This window comes from Grus americana, chromosome 1 (assembly GCF_028858705.1).
Source record: "Grus americana isolate bGruAme1 chromosome 1, bGruAme1.mat, whole genome shotgun sequence".
NCBI classification, from domain to species: Eukaryota; Metazoa; Chordata; class Aves; order Gruiformes; family Gruidae; genus Grus; species Grus americana.
In genome coordinates this window covers 117,558,357-117,572,026 of record NC_072852.1, presented here as the reverse complement: position 1 = coordinate 117,572,026, position 13,670 = coordinate 117,558,357, and the positions used below count along the sequence as shown (strand labels likewise).

General features: G+C 43.7%; 1 protein-coding gene across 3 annotated transcripts in view; it reads right to left on the bottom strand.

The window, feature by feature from the left end:
• KCNE2 (potassium voltage-gated channel subfamily E regulatory subunit 2) overlaps nucleotides 1-13,670 on the bottom strand; it is a 72,738-nt gene that overhangs the window by 53,526 nt on the left and 5,542 nt on the right. The window contains exon 4 of one of the 3 annotated variants that reach the window (XR_008575072.1): nucleotides 11,974-13,345. The exons of the other annotated variants lie outside the window; for them this stretch is intronic. The gene's annotated coding sequence lies outside the window, so the exon portion shown is untranslated. Of the gene's footprint in view, nucleotides 1-11,973; nucleotides 13,346-13,670 lie in introns of those variants that run through there. 3 annotated transcript variants of the gene reach the window in all.

Below are 13,670 nucleotides of genomic sequence, written 5' to 3'. Positions count from 1 at the left end.
TAGTCCTATTCAGAAATGGCAAGGCAAACCACAAACACAGCGTGCTCATAGCAAGATGTATGTCAAACTGCATCCTAGGGTGCCTCAGATGGATGCAGGCCCATACTTATAGCATTTAAGATCAAGAATGGGACAAACACATGAAACTACATAGTGCCCAGGGCTGCCAAATGCCTGCTGCCTGTACAGTCAGTGAAGAAGGAGGCAGGAGGCACGCTACAGGTGTGCTGTACCGGGTTCATCATTTCTTCTCCCCTTTGACCACCTAGGGAGCCAGGGCCTGGAAAGTAGGTGGTCTGAATCACGTGTCACTCTCTCAGCCAAAGACATCAAAGTAGGCAAGCAGGATACAGCTGGATATTCCTGCGTTCTCCTGAATATGACCCGTGCCTGTGGCTCTCCCGCACAATTCATTCCATTGACGTCGTCCAGTTCTCATCCTAGAAAGCATTCATTTAACTCAGAGGGGAAGAAAAAGTCAATTAAAAGAAAAAAAAGTGCAACAATGAATTTTTAACATATTGTCCCAAACAGAAATCTGGACCAGGTGCAGACCTATGATTAGGATCAAGCGATGGGAAGATGTCCAAAGCGTTCAGCTGAGCTGATTGCAGAGGCCTGGCTTTGAAGGCGGTATACAATGAAGCAACTCATTAATAGTTGGACTTTCACCTTCCTGGCAATAGATGAGTCATGCATTTGTGAAGGTCAGTGCCTTGGATTTTAAGAATGGAAGAGAAGATCGGGATCGTTTACCCTGTAGTACACAGGCCATACAATATTCTTTCAGCATTAGACTGCATGAGGCTAATACCCCCATCTACCTAGTGCCTTAATTACTTCTGCATGATTGGGCCAGGAGGGAACTGCTGACCCAATTTGCAGCTAAGCATGCCAACCTCAGTAGCAGCAGCAGTTTGCTAAGACCTAGGTATTTGTTACTTTTCTTATGTTTCTCAATTTCTTCATCTGCAGCCAACCTCTCCAGTTCATAAATGAGATTCCATTAGAGCAATCTGATCCCTTGTTTACAGGATAGCCCATGTCTCCGCGTTATGACTAAAGCCCCAGGTCAGCAAAATGATTAACCTTTTGAAAAATGCTCTCAAAAGCACAAGTAGTCTTACTCTTTTTCAGCACATCACTTGGTGTCACACTCAGAGCATCAACAAAGGAAGAGTTCTTTACAGTATGAGGTAGTTTGAGCCTGTTAGGGGAGCAGTCACAAGGACATTTTGGCTCCTATTTTCAAAGCAGAGGGAAGCAATGGTTTCATTGCCTGATAAGCCAGGGCAAGAGAACCACCTGGCTGCAAAGCTGGGCTTTCTGAAGAGCTTCGCACAGCGTAAGATGGGGAGAGCAATGAGTGCACATGGTATCAGGCTTTTGAGGGAGATACTTGTAAAAACAAGAATTCTGGTGTGTGCTGACATGTCTGACATGAGATGCACAAGAGGGGTTTGTTGGGAATACCGGAGTAGCGTGAAAAGAGCCTAAAACTGAGAGCTATGGAAAGTTTCTGTGTCCTACCTGCCAGCAAGTACCAGCCTGCCCTCAGAACAGAACTGGTTTTGAGTATGTGTTAGCACACTGCTTGGACAGAAATGGTTGATAAATCTTATTGAGGGCAATTAATGAGGGGAAAAAAAAAATTATAGGACCAAACAGTTCTAGGTCTTTCCTCCCCCCCCCAGCCCCCCCACCCCAGGAAAGCAAGAAGCATACAGAGAAACTTCCAAATAATACATTTAATTTTCACATACGTCTTCCACCCACTCAGCGTGGGTACACTGGAATGATTTCGCTAGCTTCTAATATTTCACTTGCAAGAAAGATCCCTGCAAAGGAAAGAAAGTGTCCAGGTGACAGAGTTCCAGATATTCACAGCTTCATATCTTCTCCTTCAAAAAGCTTTGGAAAGAGAAAATGCAGACCAGCCTCCCAAGTTGTATCATCTTTCCTGAGGTAGTCCTTTGGCCTTTTTTCCCAATGCTAGGTTTGGAAGACATCTCTACCCCCTTGGGAGAGAAATTAAAACCATCGGCTTTCCCAGAATAACCACATTTATACAAGCTTCCCTTCCCTAGAGAAGGAAAAGGACTCAAAACCTCGAAGATTGTTTTAGAACAATCTTTTATGGTGCTTAGCCAGAAATTTCAAAAAGGGTTCATGTGGCCATAAATCAGCCGAACTGGTCAACGTGCAGAGACAACTGACCAAAAGACTCACCCAATGCTAGATGATTCGCATTTCTGAGAAAGCCATGAAACAAAAGATTTTGCCTTAAAAAGCAATGGGTTCCTTAACTTTTCTCAGAGTCATAACACACTGCATGAACTTTCATGATTACAAGGACCAACATAACTGAATTAATGAAGAAGTATATCCAGAGATTTCTTTCAGTGCTAACAAAATGACTACTACACACACCAGGTGACCAAAACCTCAACATCCTACACAGCCATAAAATTCTTGCCCAAATATTCTCACAAACATCTCTGTCCTGCTGAAAGACAACGACTAGCATCTTTTTGTCTGGGATATCTTCTATTCACGTAGATTTTTATGTCAGGAAACTGTATATTTTTCTCCTTTCAAGATGAGTTCCTCTTCTCATGGCTACAGAGGTCATTTTTCTGGAGGAGGAACTAATGATTCTGCCTGTCTCCATTTATATTTTACATGCAATTGACTTTTAGAGTGAGCAAAGCCCTTCTGAAAAATCAGTAGTCTTGAAGACATATTCACTCGAGATGAATACACAATGGGGTTTTTTTTGGAATAGGGAAAGTAGCTTATCCCCTCTGGTTTTAGGAGTAAATATAGATACCAGCAACAAGTACTAGGGACTTTCAAAAATTCTGAAGAATCATATTCTGACTGGATTCTTCACTGCTTCTAGATATGCTGTGAATTGGGAAGAGGAGCATCTCACACCGTTTTCCAAATGGGTTTTGGTGCCCTCCGCTGATACAAAAGAAGCAAGGGGAGTCCTTTGTGTTATCCTTGCCTCTTCTGTCCTGGGTTAGAGTACCTAGTGCTTTATTTGAAACTCTTCTTGAGGAAAATATCCTTATGCTTCTGTCTCCGTTGATGGATGGCAGACTCAAGTTTCCAGACAATGTTCAGAAATAGATCACTTATAATGTCAGTGGTCCAAAGACTACAACAGCTTTTACTGCAGTGTTAACTAGGAAGTAGAGGTGTTGGTAAATGTCCTGGGCAGATCTCCCTTAAGGAAGTGACTGCATTACCTAAGCAGTCAAAGACACCATCCTCAAAGCATCCACAACAGGATTTATCATGGCCACAGTGAGTGATAAGATCTGGAGAGCTCACAGGTAAGTGGAAAACCAGAACATATACATATACTCCCCTTGTCCCCACAGCTCAACATCACTTCTCAGTGGTGTAGCTCACAGTGTCCCGTGACTGGAGATGTTCACAGAGTTTGCAAGGCACCTTTTCTTCTGTGGCTGCATTGCAGAGTAAATTGTGTGAAAAGAGGATGCCCACTAAACAGGGCACAGTTCAGGCCCACACCATATGACATGTGACCATAAGGTATGTGAATGTCACTCAGGGCTAATGGCTGGCAAATTACATTGTTTCGAGGTGCTCCTTCTTCTGGTAGATCCATACCTGGATCATCCTGGTTCATGGCAACTGAAATGTCTTCAAAAAGGCTATTATTGGTTCTTCCTGGGTTCTGTCTTGGACTTGATGATCTTAAAGGTCTTTTCCAACCTAAATGATTCCATGATTCTATTTTATGATTCTACAAGACAACCACACAGAGACCCCAGCCAATGAAAGCTGCATCCTCCACTGGGTCATCAAAACCCATGTGAGGCAACTTTGCAAACACAGCACTTTATTTCTGGCTTTTGGGTCATATCATTACATACCACCTTGGCTTATGGGCAGATTAACTGATTAATTCATAGACTGACTGATAGAAGACTGACAACCTTCATGCAAGGCTTCATGCAAGGGTGATGCAGGACTCTGTGAGATAACTTGAATGCCTCTACTTGTTTTAAACATCCTGTTCAACCTCTGGTTACTATGCTTAGGGAGACAGCAATGCAAATGTATAGGTAAAGCAGCAAGGACTTCTGCAAAGCCACGCAGTAAGAGCCGGAGCTGCACATATCAGCTTCATAAGAGTTATGTTGATTTCTAGGAGATGGCCCACATGTATCTGATGCAATCTACTGTCCAGGAAGGAGATCATATGAGGTGATTGCTCAAGATAGCAGAGCACTGGGAGTCAGTGACCCAACAGGGACCTTCCAGTTTAATATTCCAAAATTCTTTGAAGCTTCACATAGGACCTGGGGCAGAATGCTTAAACTTTGCAAAGATGGTTCATGCTCAGGTGGTTGCTGTAATAGATAGACACTTTGGAGCACTTTTATTTTTAAACGTTGCCCTCCACCATGAAGCTAACTGGTTTGTAAGGATCAACAAGTCAGAGCAAGCATCTCCCTCTTCATGAACAATGCGGTTAGTTCTGCATTACAAGGTTTCACCAGTGCTTTTTAACTACTGGGTGCTTTTCTAAATTGAAGACCAGGCACACTGGTCAGCAAAATGAAAAGACAGAGCCCCAGGCAGTATTCAGTTCATAAGTACCTGCCAATTTGTTTTGCAATTGCACTGTTATTTAAAAATGACAGTGTTGAATTAAAAAAAGTTTCAGCTGGGTATGGAACTTTGCAGCTCCACGGCAAATCTGCCAGGGCGCTTTATCTGCCAGCCCATAAAACATTTTGCGATCGAGCATGCCAACCTAAATTAACTGGATTTGAGGTCAAGCGGCATTCACAGCTGAATGCTCTGCAGACACCCTGAGAAGGAGCAGCAGCAATACCCCCTTACCTGTAAAGAATATTGTAAATAAATAAATAAACAAACAAACAAAAAAGGAAAAATTCACTCACTGTTCTCATGCTTTTTTTTATGAGGTTGAGCAATATTTATTTGAAAGCTGTAAAACCACAAGTACTTGGCATCTGCCCTCTTTGATCACAGCATAGTTTAATGTAGGGCAGGGGCATCATTTAGCTGCTTTTAGCAAAGTTAAAATTGGCCCTTTGAGTCATTACATTTTTCTCTAAAACCCGCCTGTATATGGATATGCTGAGCCACCATTTTATATATAAATATATAAGTACAATATATATACACACACCTCCTCATGTTTTTTTTCCTTGGCTCATCAATATTGAGGCAAGTCAATTGAAGCCAATAGACCAACCACTGGCAAAAGTGACTGAAAAGTTGTCAGCACACGACATGACCACAGATGCAGCCCTTAGCTTCCTTCTGCCTTAGCTTGCAAAAACATCCACTTGCCATCCAGCTCACACACAGGTACTGAAGCCTGATTAACATCTTCTAAACAGATTGAGGTTATCATATAAACAGATCTTGTAAAACACAGAGAATTATCATTATTTTACCAGGCCAAATCCTGACATCATTGCCATTTTCCACTGAGAGAAGAAAATTATCGTGGCTTCAACAGTGGTTTTGCCTCACTAAAAGCTGAACAAAAACAGACTGAGAGAGGACTTCAGGATCTGTCCAGACATGATTTATTGTTAGAACAGACGACTCATACTAATGAATTTCACCACAAAATAGCGTGGCTTCAGATTGATCTATCTGCCACTTAGTAGGCCACCTATATCAGGTTGGCCAGTCTGCAAAGCTATAAAAGATGAGGTGGTCTGTTCCTTTGCACAAAGGAAGGACTGTGTTAATGCACTGGACCAAGGGACAGATGATCAATTGACTTGCAGTTGCTCGGTGTTTCTCCTCTTAAAAATTGTCCTGGGCTATGGATGATCTCAGGGGTCAAGAGCTCTTCCCACCTGGTTCTTCACTGACTCTTCCCAGCTTCCAACAGGTCATTTGTATTTCAGCTAGCACCAGGCCCAGAACGGCTCTATTCTGAAGAAAGTAATTCCATCTAAGAAATTACCTTCATCAATGAACACCATTTCATCTAAGTAGGTCGCTTTGTCAGCAATGCCAGGGTTTTAATGGTAGTGTTTCCATTTCAAGACAAATGCTCCATACACTGATGGTTGTAGTGTCAAATTTGGCAAGTGGAGTCCTAAATTCAAATCACCCAGATTGAAGCACAGTTTGGCATGAAAAACATCAAGTCTGCTTTGGGCAAAGCAGGAACTTGAAACCAAATTTCCTATGTGCCAAGCCAGTAACTCAACCATCAGGCTTTGGATCACATAGGCCTTGTCCATGGGCCAACCAACCCTGAAAGCAACTGTGGGAGGAATCTTCCAGTCTAGTTCTAATCACTGTAAGAGGAAGCAAACTGACTTTTGATTTCATGATACCTGACTTTACAACCTTGGTTCTTTAAGAGCTGTCCCAATGCAAGCTTCAACAGTTGAAGGTCTGGGTCAGTTAAGTGCTTTCTCCTCTCCCATCCTGACAGACGTGGGGAGTATTAGGGGTTATTCTTATCTTACAAAATGTTCACATGATTTCCATTAGATTAACTTGGACCACCGAGGTGGAACCAAGGTTCTTTTGGTTTTGTTGTTCAAGCTGGGTGCCCACCTCGTTGCATTTCAGTAATATAAGAACTATTTCAATATACTTAAAATTTACCATTTTTCAAATATTCAAAAAACACTGGAATAATTCCAGTAATATTGGAAAACCTAGTATTGGAAAAGTACAGCCATTAGAACTGGCAAAAATTACTTCTTATAGAGATAAATCTGTGTTTTCCAGGTTTGTGTTTTCTAGCAGAAAGTAGATCCTGCACAGCATGAACAGAAAATCATCACTGTGTCTGGGTGACTCATGTTTAAAAATGCTTCCATCCTAAGTCCTTTCATCCTTCTGGCTGAAGAATTAATCAGAGTGACACACAAATTTATCACCTCCAGCTGCATTGCAACAGTCCACTGCATCTAATCTTGGAATAGGAGAGATCAGGAAAGTCACCCAGCTGATCTCTTGCATGAGATTTCCAGGTACCAATAATTTTAGAGAAGCCAACACTTCCACTGCATACAGATCTGGAGAACAGAAGTGAAGCCAGTTTTCACATACTTCTTTTTCACTGTTTAGCACCGCATGCGTTTGCTTACATACATGCTCCTTTAAGGGCTGAACTTTAAAAGCATGAGAGACTCACATTCATGCATAGTTAGTGGCAACTGAGCATATTTAACACCACTGAAATTCTCAATGTGCGTCTCATTAACAAAGGCCTAAAGTACAAGAAATTTAAGCAAAAGAATAAAAAGCTTAGTTTATTGCCAGCAATATCCATTTTTCATAGTAAACCCTGCTGATAAGAGCAAACATTTATCTCCTGTGAGAGTTTTTGCATAGCAGGATAAGCAGAAATATCCCTTTGCCATCTAAGAATGAACAGCATTAGGTGAGGTATTATAGTGCTTGTCATCCTCAGTGCTATGTTAGAGTGGGAAAGATGGACAAATACTTTGTGCCTAAGGGAGTATCGCTACACAGTTATTTCCTGCTTATCTGCCAGACCAGCTAAACAACCAACTAATACACAAATGAAACAAGAAACTATAAATGATTCACAAGCTAGCTGGCTAGTGAAAACTTAGTGCTGGTTCACCTAACCCCTTCTAGTGGCAGCAGCTGAAGCATCCCAACAGCCTCTCTACAGGAGAGTTGGGGGGCAATTTGACTGGGCCCACTGGGATATGAGGCACCTGCCAGAGCCCATTTGGTCCTTGCTTGCTGCACGCTTTCGGTACAATGCGTAGGACACGGGGAAGTGGGCAGTGCTGTGAGCAGTACATTAATGGATCACTTCTGCTGATTTTGCAAGGTGGCTCACTAGAGATTCCCAATCCCACCTATAGTCTTATGGAAGCTCTACAGCAGAGTAGTCAACCAATACCACTTTTGAGGTGAAAATTAAGTCCTTGGAGTTTCAAACTTATCTGGGATGTGGGAGAGGGAGTTTTTCTGCTGAGATCCTTTTGCTGAGACAACCTGACCCTCTTCTATTTAAACCCTTCCTCCCCTTGAGTCCCTGGGCAACAGCTTGGGAAATGGGGGTGGGCATCATGTCCAGCTGGACATGTCATGATCTCCATGGGATCTCCCCAGCCCAGAGTTACCTCCAGGCTTTTGAAAACATCTCTCCTTCTCGCAAGCTTGTGAACAGGTCTTCACATTGCTGAAAGGTTCATAAACTGCCTAGGCTTTTCTTACACAAAACAGGGTTATTCTACTCATTCCCAATGGCCCCTCCAATTCTGTAATACAAGCCATACTCTCAAAGACAGCAGAAGGCGGCCCCAGAACCACCTGATAGTCTCAAACAGCTCTAAGGCTGAGTTGGCCAATATGGTTCTATGTCCACATTAACAGATAGTACAGTGGTCTTGTTTTTCCTCTGATAGCCGATCGTCTTGATTTCAAAGGTCAATTGCCTCCCCACACTCTCTGCCACATGTAGGCCCACATACCTATGAGAAGATATCCACTGACATGCCTGAAATATCAGCAGGCAGCACAGATGAACAATTAAACAAAATATTTCCTCTCCCATGCAAGACAACTATCATCAGAGACAACTCCCCTGCCACCCACCTACTTCAGGTTCTCCTGCCTGTCCCCTTCCCCCTGCACGTCCTTCTTGTCACCCCCATTCCTGCTTCTGTCTCTCAGTCCTTTGCAGAGAACACTTTAAAAGTCCCTATCAATCAGGGCTGGAGAGTTGCACAGGGCTGACTGGCAACTGGCAGAGTCAGACTAGAAAGAATTAGCTGCAATGGAAAGCAACAATATCAGCAAAGGCTAGAATACCCTAAAAGTTATAATAATATTTAAGGCTCCCCAAAGCTTGGAGCATACTTGGTCTGGTTTTATAATGAGCAGCTCTCAATGTGAAAAGAAAAATTGCACTAGAAATTGAAAGGGTGACCAGTAGCCAAGTAAGAATACAGAATTACAGAATCACACAGAACAGCAGGGGTTGGAAGGGACCTCTGGAGATCATCTAGTCCAACTCCCCTGCTACAGCAGGATCACCCAGAGCAGGTTGCACAGGATCACGTCCAGGTGGGTTCTGAATAACTCCAGAGAAGGAGACTCCACAACCTCTCTGGGCAGCTTGTTCCAGTGCTTGGTCACCCTCACAGTGAAGAAGTTTTTCCTCATATTGAGATGGAACTTCCTGTGTTCCAGCTTGTGCCCGTTGCCCCTTGTCCTGTCGCTGGGCACCACTGAAAAGAGTCTGGCCCCATCCTCTTGACATCCGCCCTTTAGATATTTATAAGCATTGATGAGATCCCCTCTCAGTCTTCTCTTCTCCAGGCTAAACAGACCCAGCTCTCTCAGCCTTTCCTACTATGAGAGATGCTCCAGTCCCCTAATCATCCTCATAGCCCTCCGCTGGACTGTCTCCAGTTGTTGCCCATCTTTTTTGAACTGAGGAGCCCAGAACTGGACACAGTACTCCAGGTGTGGCCTCACCAGTGCTGAGTAGAGGGGGAGGATAACCTCCCTCGGCCTCCTGGCCACACTCTTCTGAATGCCCCCCAGGATACTGTTGGCCTTCCTGGCCACAATACACAGACACTTAACACTTCTCCATTAACAGCAAGGGCAGCAAAACTATAAAACAGTTATTGCTAGTTCAGTGGATTTACAGCACAGAGAAAGCTGTTGCTTTTCTGTCAGAAAATGGCTGTTGAACAAAGGAGGATGATGGAGTGATGTATGGATTTTCCTGAGTCCACAGCAGCACGCCTGTAAGGCACTAAGATGGAGTGGCACTGCACAGGGTCCAGGCTGTGCTAGGACACCTGCAGTGCTCCCTCAGAGACCACCTCTTCTCCTGGGCGGGGAGCAGGGGAGAGAAAACAAAACAGCGCTGCACGGCAGGGGAGGTGAGGAAGGCAGACAGTGGTCTGAGTGGGAGGAAACCAAGGGAAGTCAGCTGCCTTGGACACAGGAGAAACAGAAGAGGCTGAGGATGTCAATGCAGATGAGGTGCTGGTGAAGAAGAGAGGGGGTGGGAGGAAGGAAGGCTCAGCCCAGTGGCAGATCTTCACAGCTGGCCAAGAAACAAATCCCAGCCACATGAGCCTCGCATGGGGACAAGGCGCAGGAACCAGGGAAAATCATGGTCCCAAAAATACTGAGGGGGACGTGCACAGGAATAGTTACCACGATGTAAACTAGGGCGTGCGTTTCCAGCCAGCCAGCTGCTCTCTGATTAGGGCTTGCACACACACGCTGAGCCTTTCCCACAACCACCACAGGTTAGCTGGCCCCATCTCCACTGAGAGGCAGGGAAACCACCCCCGCTTATCACAGGGTAAGAAAGTGCACATGAGCAGCGCTTGAGGAATCGTTCCACACGTTAAGTAATTAATTTGTCTGTGTTTCTGTATCTTGGGCTGAGTCACCTGTAAAAGATTTTGTCAAAGGGGTATAGCACCCTAGAAGAAAGAGACTGAACTCTGGAATCTTCAGCTACAGTCAGACAGGTTTAGAAACATTTAATAAAAAATTTAAACCCCACCCCCCCATGAACAAACCAAAAAACAGGACAGAAAAAATCCTTACAGTTTTCAGCTGCTTTTAGAGTCCTGGAAAAATAGCAGGTAATCTGAGAAATGAGAAGAAATGTTAAAAACCACTGAAAGTACAAAGCCAGGCAAACAGTAGATGAACCAGAGTGGGATTCCTGTCAAGAAAGCAAGCTACAATTTCATTATGTGATTTTACAATAATTTCAGTTGATTTTAATAGGCAGATGACCTCTCAATTATATTTGTCATATCCTTGCAATGTCCCAATTAGCTGCTGCTGCCAATGTCTAGCCACGGTGGCTAAATGTATAAATCAGCTCTTGACTTAATCACCAATTATTTGAAAATCTTTTGTATAAGAACTCTATGTGCACAGACTGGGTGACTAAATAAAATAAAAGGTCTAGAATACTTCTAAACATTTTGTTGTGCTTCCAGGTCAAAAATATTTTTTTAAAAAAGGAGAAAGAAAGAATGAAAAGGAGAGAGAATTAAAAACTAACATTAGTCCAAACCCTTAGAGAGCAACATTTAACAGCTTGAGACAAGTAAAGCATGCAGCCTTTGGCACTGAGCAGCGCACTACAAAACAGGGAACGTACACTTGAACACATTTCCAGATCTCCTAGTAAGAAAAAATACCTACTGCCCAGAGAGGGTCAGCTGAAAGGATTCCAGGCTGTTAGGCACATTTCCTAGAGAAAGCTATTAGCCAACACCAGCTCTTTGAAAATGCAAGAGGTAACCCCACTTTCAACAGTACAGCAGGAATGATACCTAAATGCTCACAGACCATGTCAGAGGCAAAATAGCAGAAATCAAGTCCCATTTCAAAAGTTACATGTGGATACTCCCCTGTGATCAATGTTTTCAGGTCCTGGAATAAACAGAGTAATACCCTTTCACTTACTTACACTTTTAATATTCCCTGCTGTCGTTTTTGACCCCTGCTAGTTGAGATTCAACTCTGCTGCTCATGGGCACTGGGAATCTGTTCACAGCTCTTTCACCAAAATGAGCACCTCAGCCAGACTCTCCGAAAATGCAAGCTACCACCCACCTGAGTCCGATAACGAACAGCAGCTTTTCTTAGCCCTGGGATTCAGCCAGTCTGATTTATGGTCCTGACAACAACACAGGGAAGTGGTCCATCTTAGCTTTTGAATACCGGCCTGACTTAGAGGCAAATCCCACATATTTCTGAGGTCTGACACGCGGTTTCATACTTTTCGTAAGAAATAATGCTGGTATCCTTGGGTTCCATGTCAGAAAAATGAACGTTTCAGTCATTAGCAGATAATATAACAAATTATGTGGTAGGAACAGACATCTTAATTACGGATGCAAAACCACCACTGAGAAGTTGTGGGGAACAAAACTTGTGCTGCTACATGACTGCACCGCTTCTTGTGTGAAATTTACAGATGTAGAAAATACATTTCTTGGACCACAAGAAACTCTTAGTACTAGGTTCCTTTCACAAAAAGAAACTTGAGAAGATTCATACTGTTTAACCCAGCCATCTTGTTTAACATGGTTAATAGAGTTACTAGACATGATTTCAAGTCAAGAGATTTTTCAGACTCTTCAACTGCCATGCCAGAGTGAGCTTAATGTTGGGTCAAACTGCATGAGCAATGATAGACACTTTACGGAAGGAGTTTGCTACGTTGCCTCCAAGGAAATTGCCTCAGGAATGAAATATCAAGACAGCCATTAGCTTTTGGTGATGGTCCCACTGGCAATTACATAGCCAAGCAATAGTCAACACACACCAGATTTATTCAGGAGGAGTATTTTTTTGCCCACATTGTTGGCATTGTGGGTTTGAAATCTATGGCAACCAGGGGTATCAGTACAGGAATATGAAGATCTACAGCCCACCAGAACAATTCTGAGCATTTGCAGCCAGCTCCTGGGAGATTTACATGGCTCCTTTCTGGGATATTTGCTAGCCTCTCCCATCACTTCCTCCTAGGGACACATGGGGCACAGATCCTCTAAGAAATCTCTTGAGTTACCACCGCTGCCAGAGAAATTCATCTGGCTCACAATGTACCCAGGTGCTGACTCCAAGAAGCTCTCAAGAGAAACAGGGAAGCCAACACAGGCCTCTTCCATGAGAATACTTCTTCTAGTCTGCTTCAGCAGAAGCAGACCGAAGGCAGTTATTTCAAGCAGCCGCATGCTGATAGCTTCCTACTTTCCTAGGTGTCCCTCAGGACACACAGACTTGCCCGGATGCATGGGCTGAGTAATGCATGAGCTACCCAAGAGCTGTCCATGAGTATTAAGAATTGTTCTGGTTATTGCAAGGTACAGCTTAGTGAGTAGCTTAAGGTTATTGTGGCCTGCAAGGCTGAAAAGGTTGGGCACCACTGACAGAACTAAAAGAGCAATCATCAAAAGGAGCGAGTGTGAAGCTCTGTGGGCCGGCAGCAAAGCTAAGTTGTCCGCATGGTATTCATGCCAAGTCTGGGCAAACTGGCATCTCCCATTGTGCAGTTGACTAGGGAGTCACAATCTGGAGCTCCTTCCTCTGCATCTCAAAATGGGTTATAGCTTTAAAACATGAGTTTAAGAGAAAAAGACAGCAGTATCTTTACTCCAAAGGGCTCCACCATGGGATCGTGAGGTCCTAGCTCTACATTAAGGCACTGAGGGTCACAGTGAAACAACTCCACTTGTATGTGTCACAGGTAGTTGCTCAGGGTCCAGTTTAGTTCCCAGTTGTGGTCATCTGGAGATGTTCCTCAGGTGACACAAGCAGCCTATGGAAGTGGCATAACATCAGGCAAAAACAAAGGCAAAAGTAAAGAGAGGTCAAAGGGTGTTGTCCTGGTTTCGGCAGGGATAGAGTTAATTTTCTTCCTAGCAGCTGGTATAGTGCTGGGTTTTGGATTTAGGATGAGAATATTGATAAGACACTAATATTTTAATTGTTGCCAAGCAGTGAAGGACTTTTCAGCTTCTCATACTGGCCTGCCAAGGAGAAGGCGGGGGTGCCCAAGAAGCTGAAAGAGGACACAGCCAGGACAGTTGACCCAAACTGACCAAAGGATATTCTATACCATATGACGTCATGCTCAGTATATA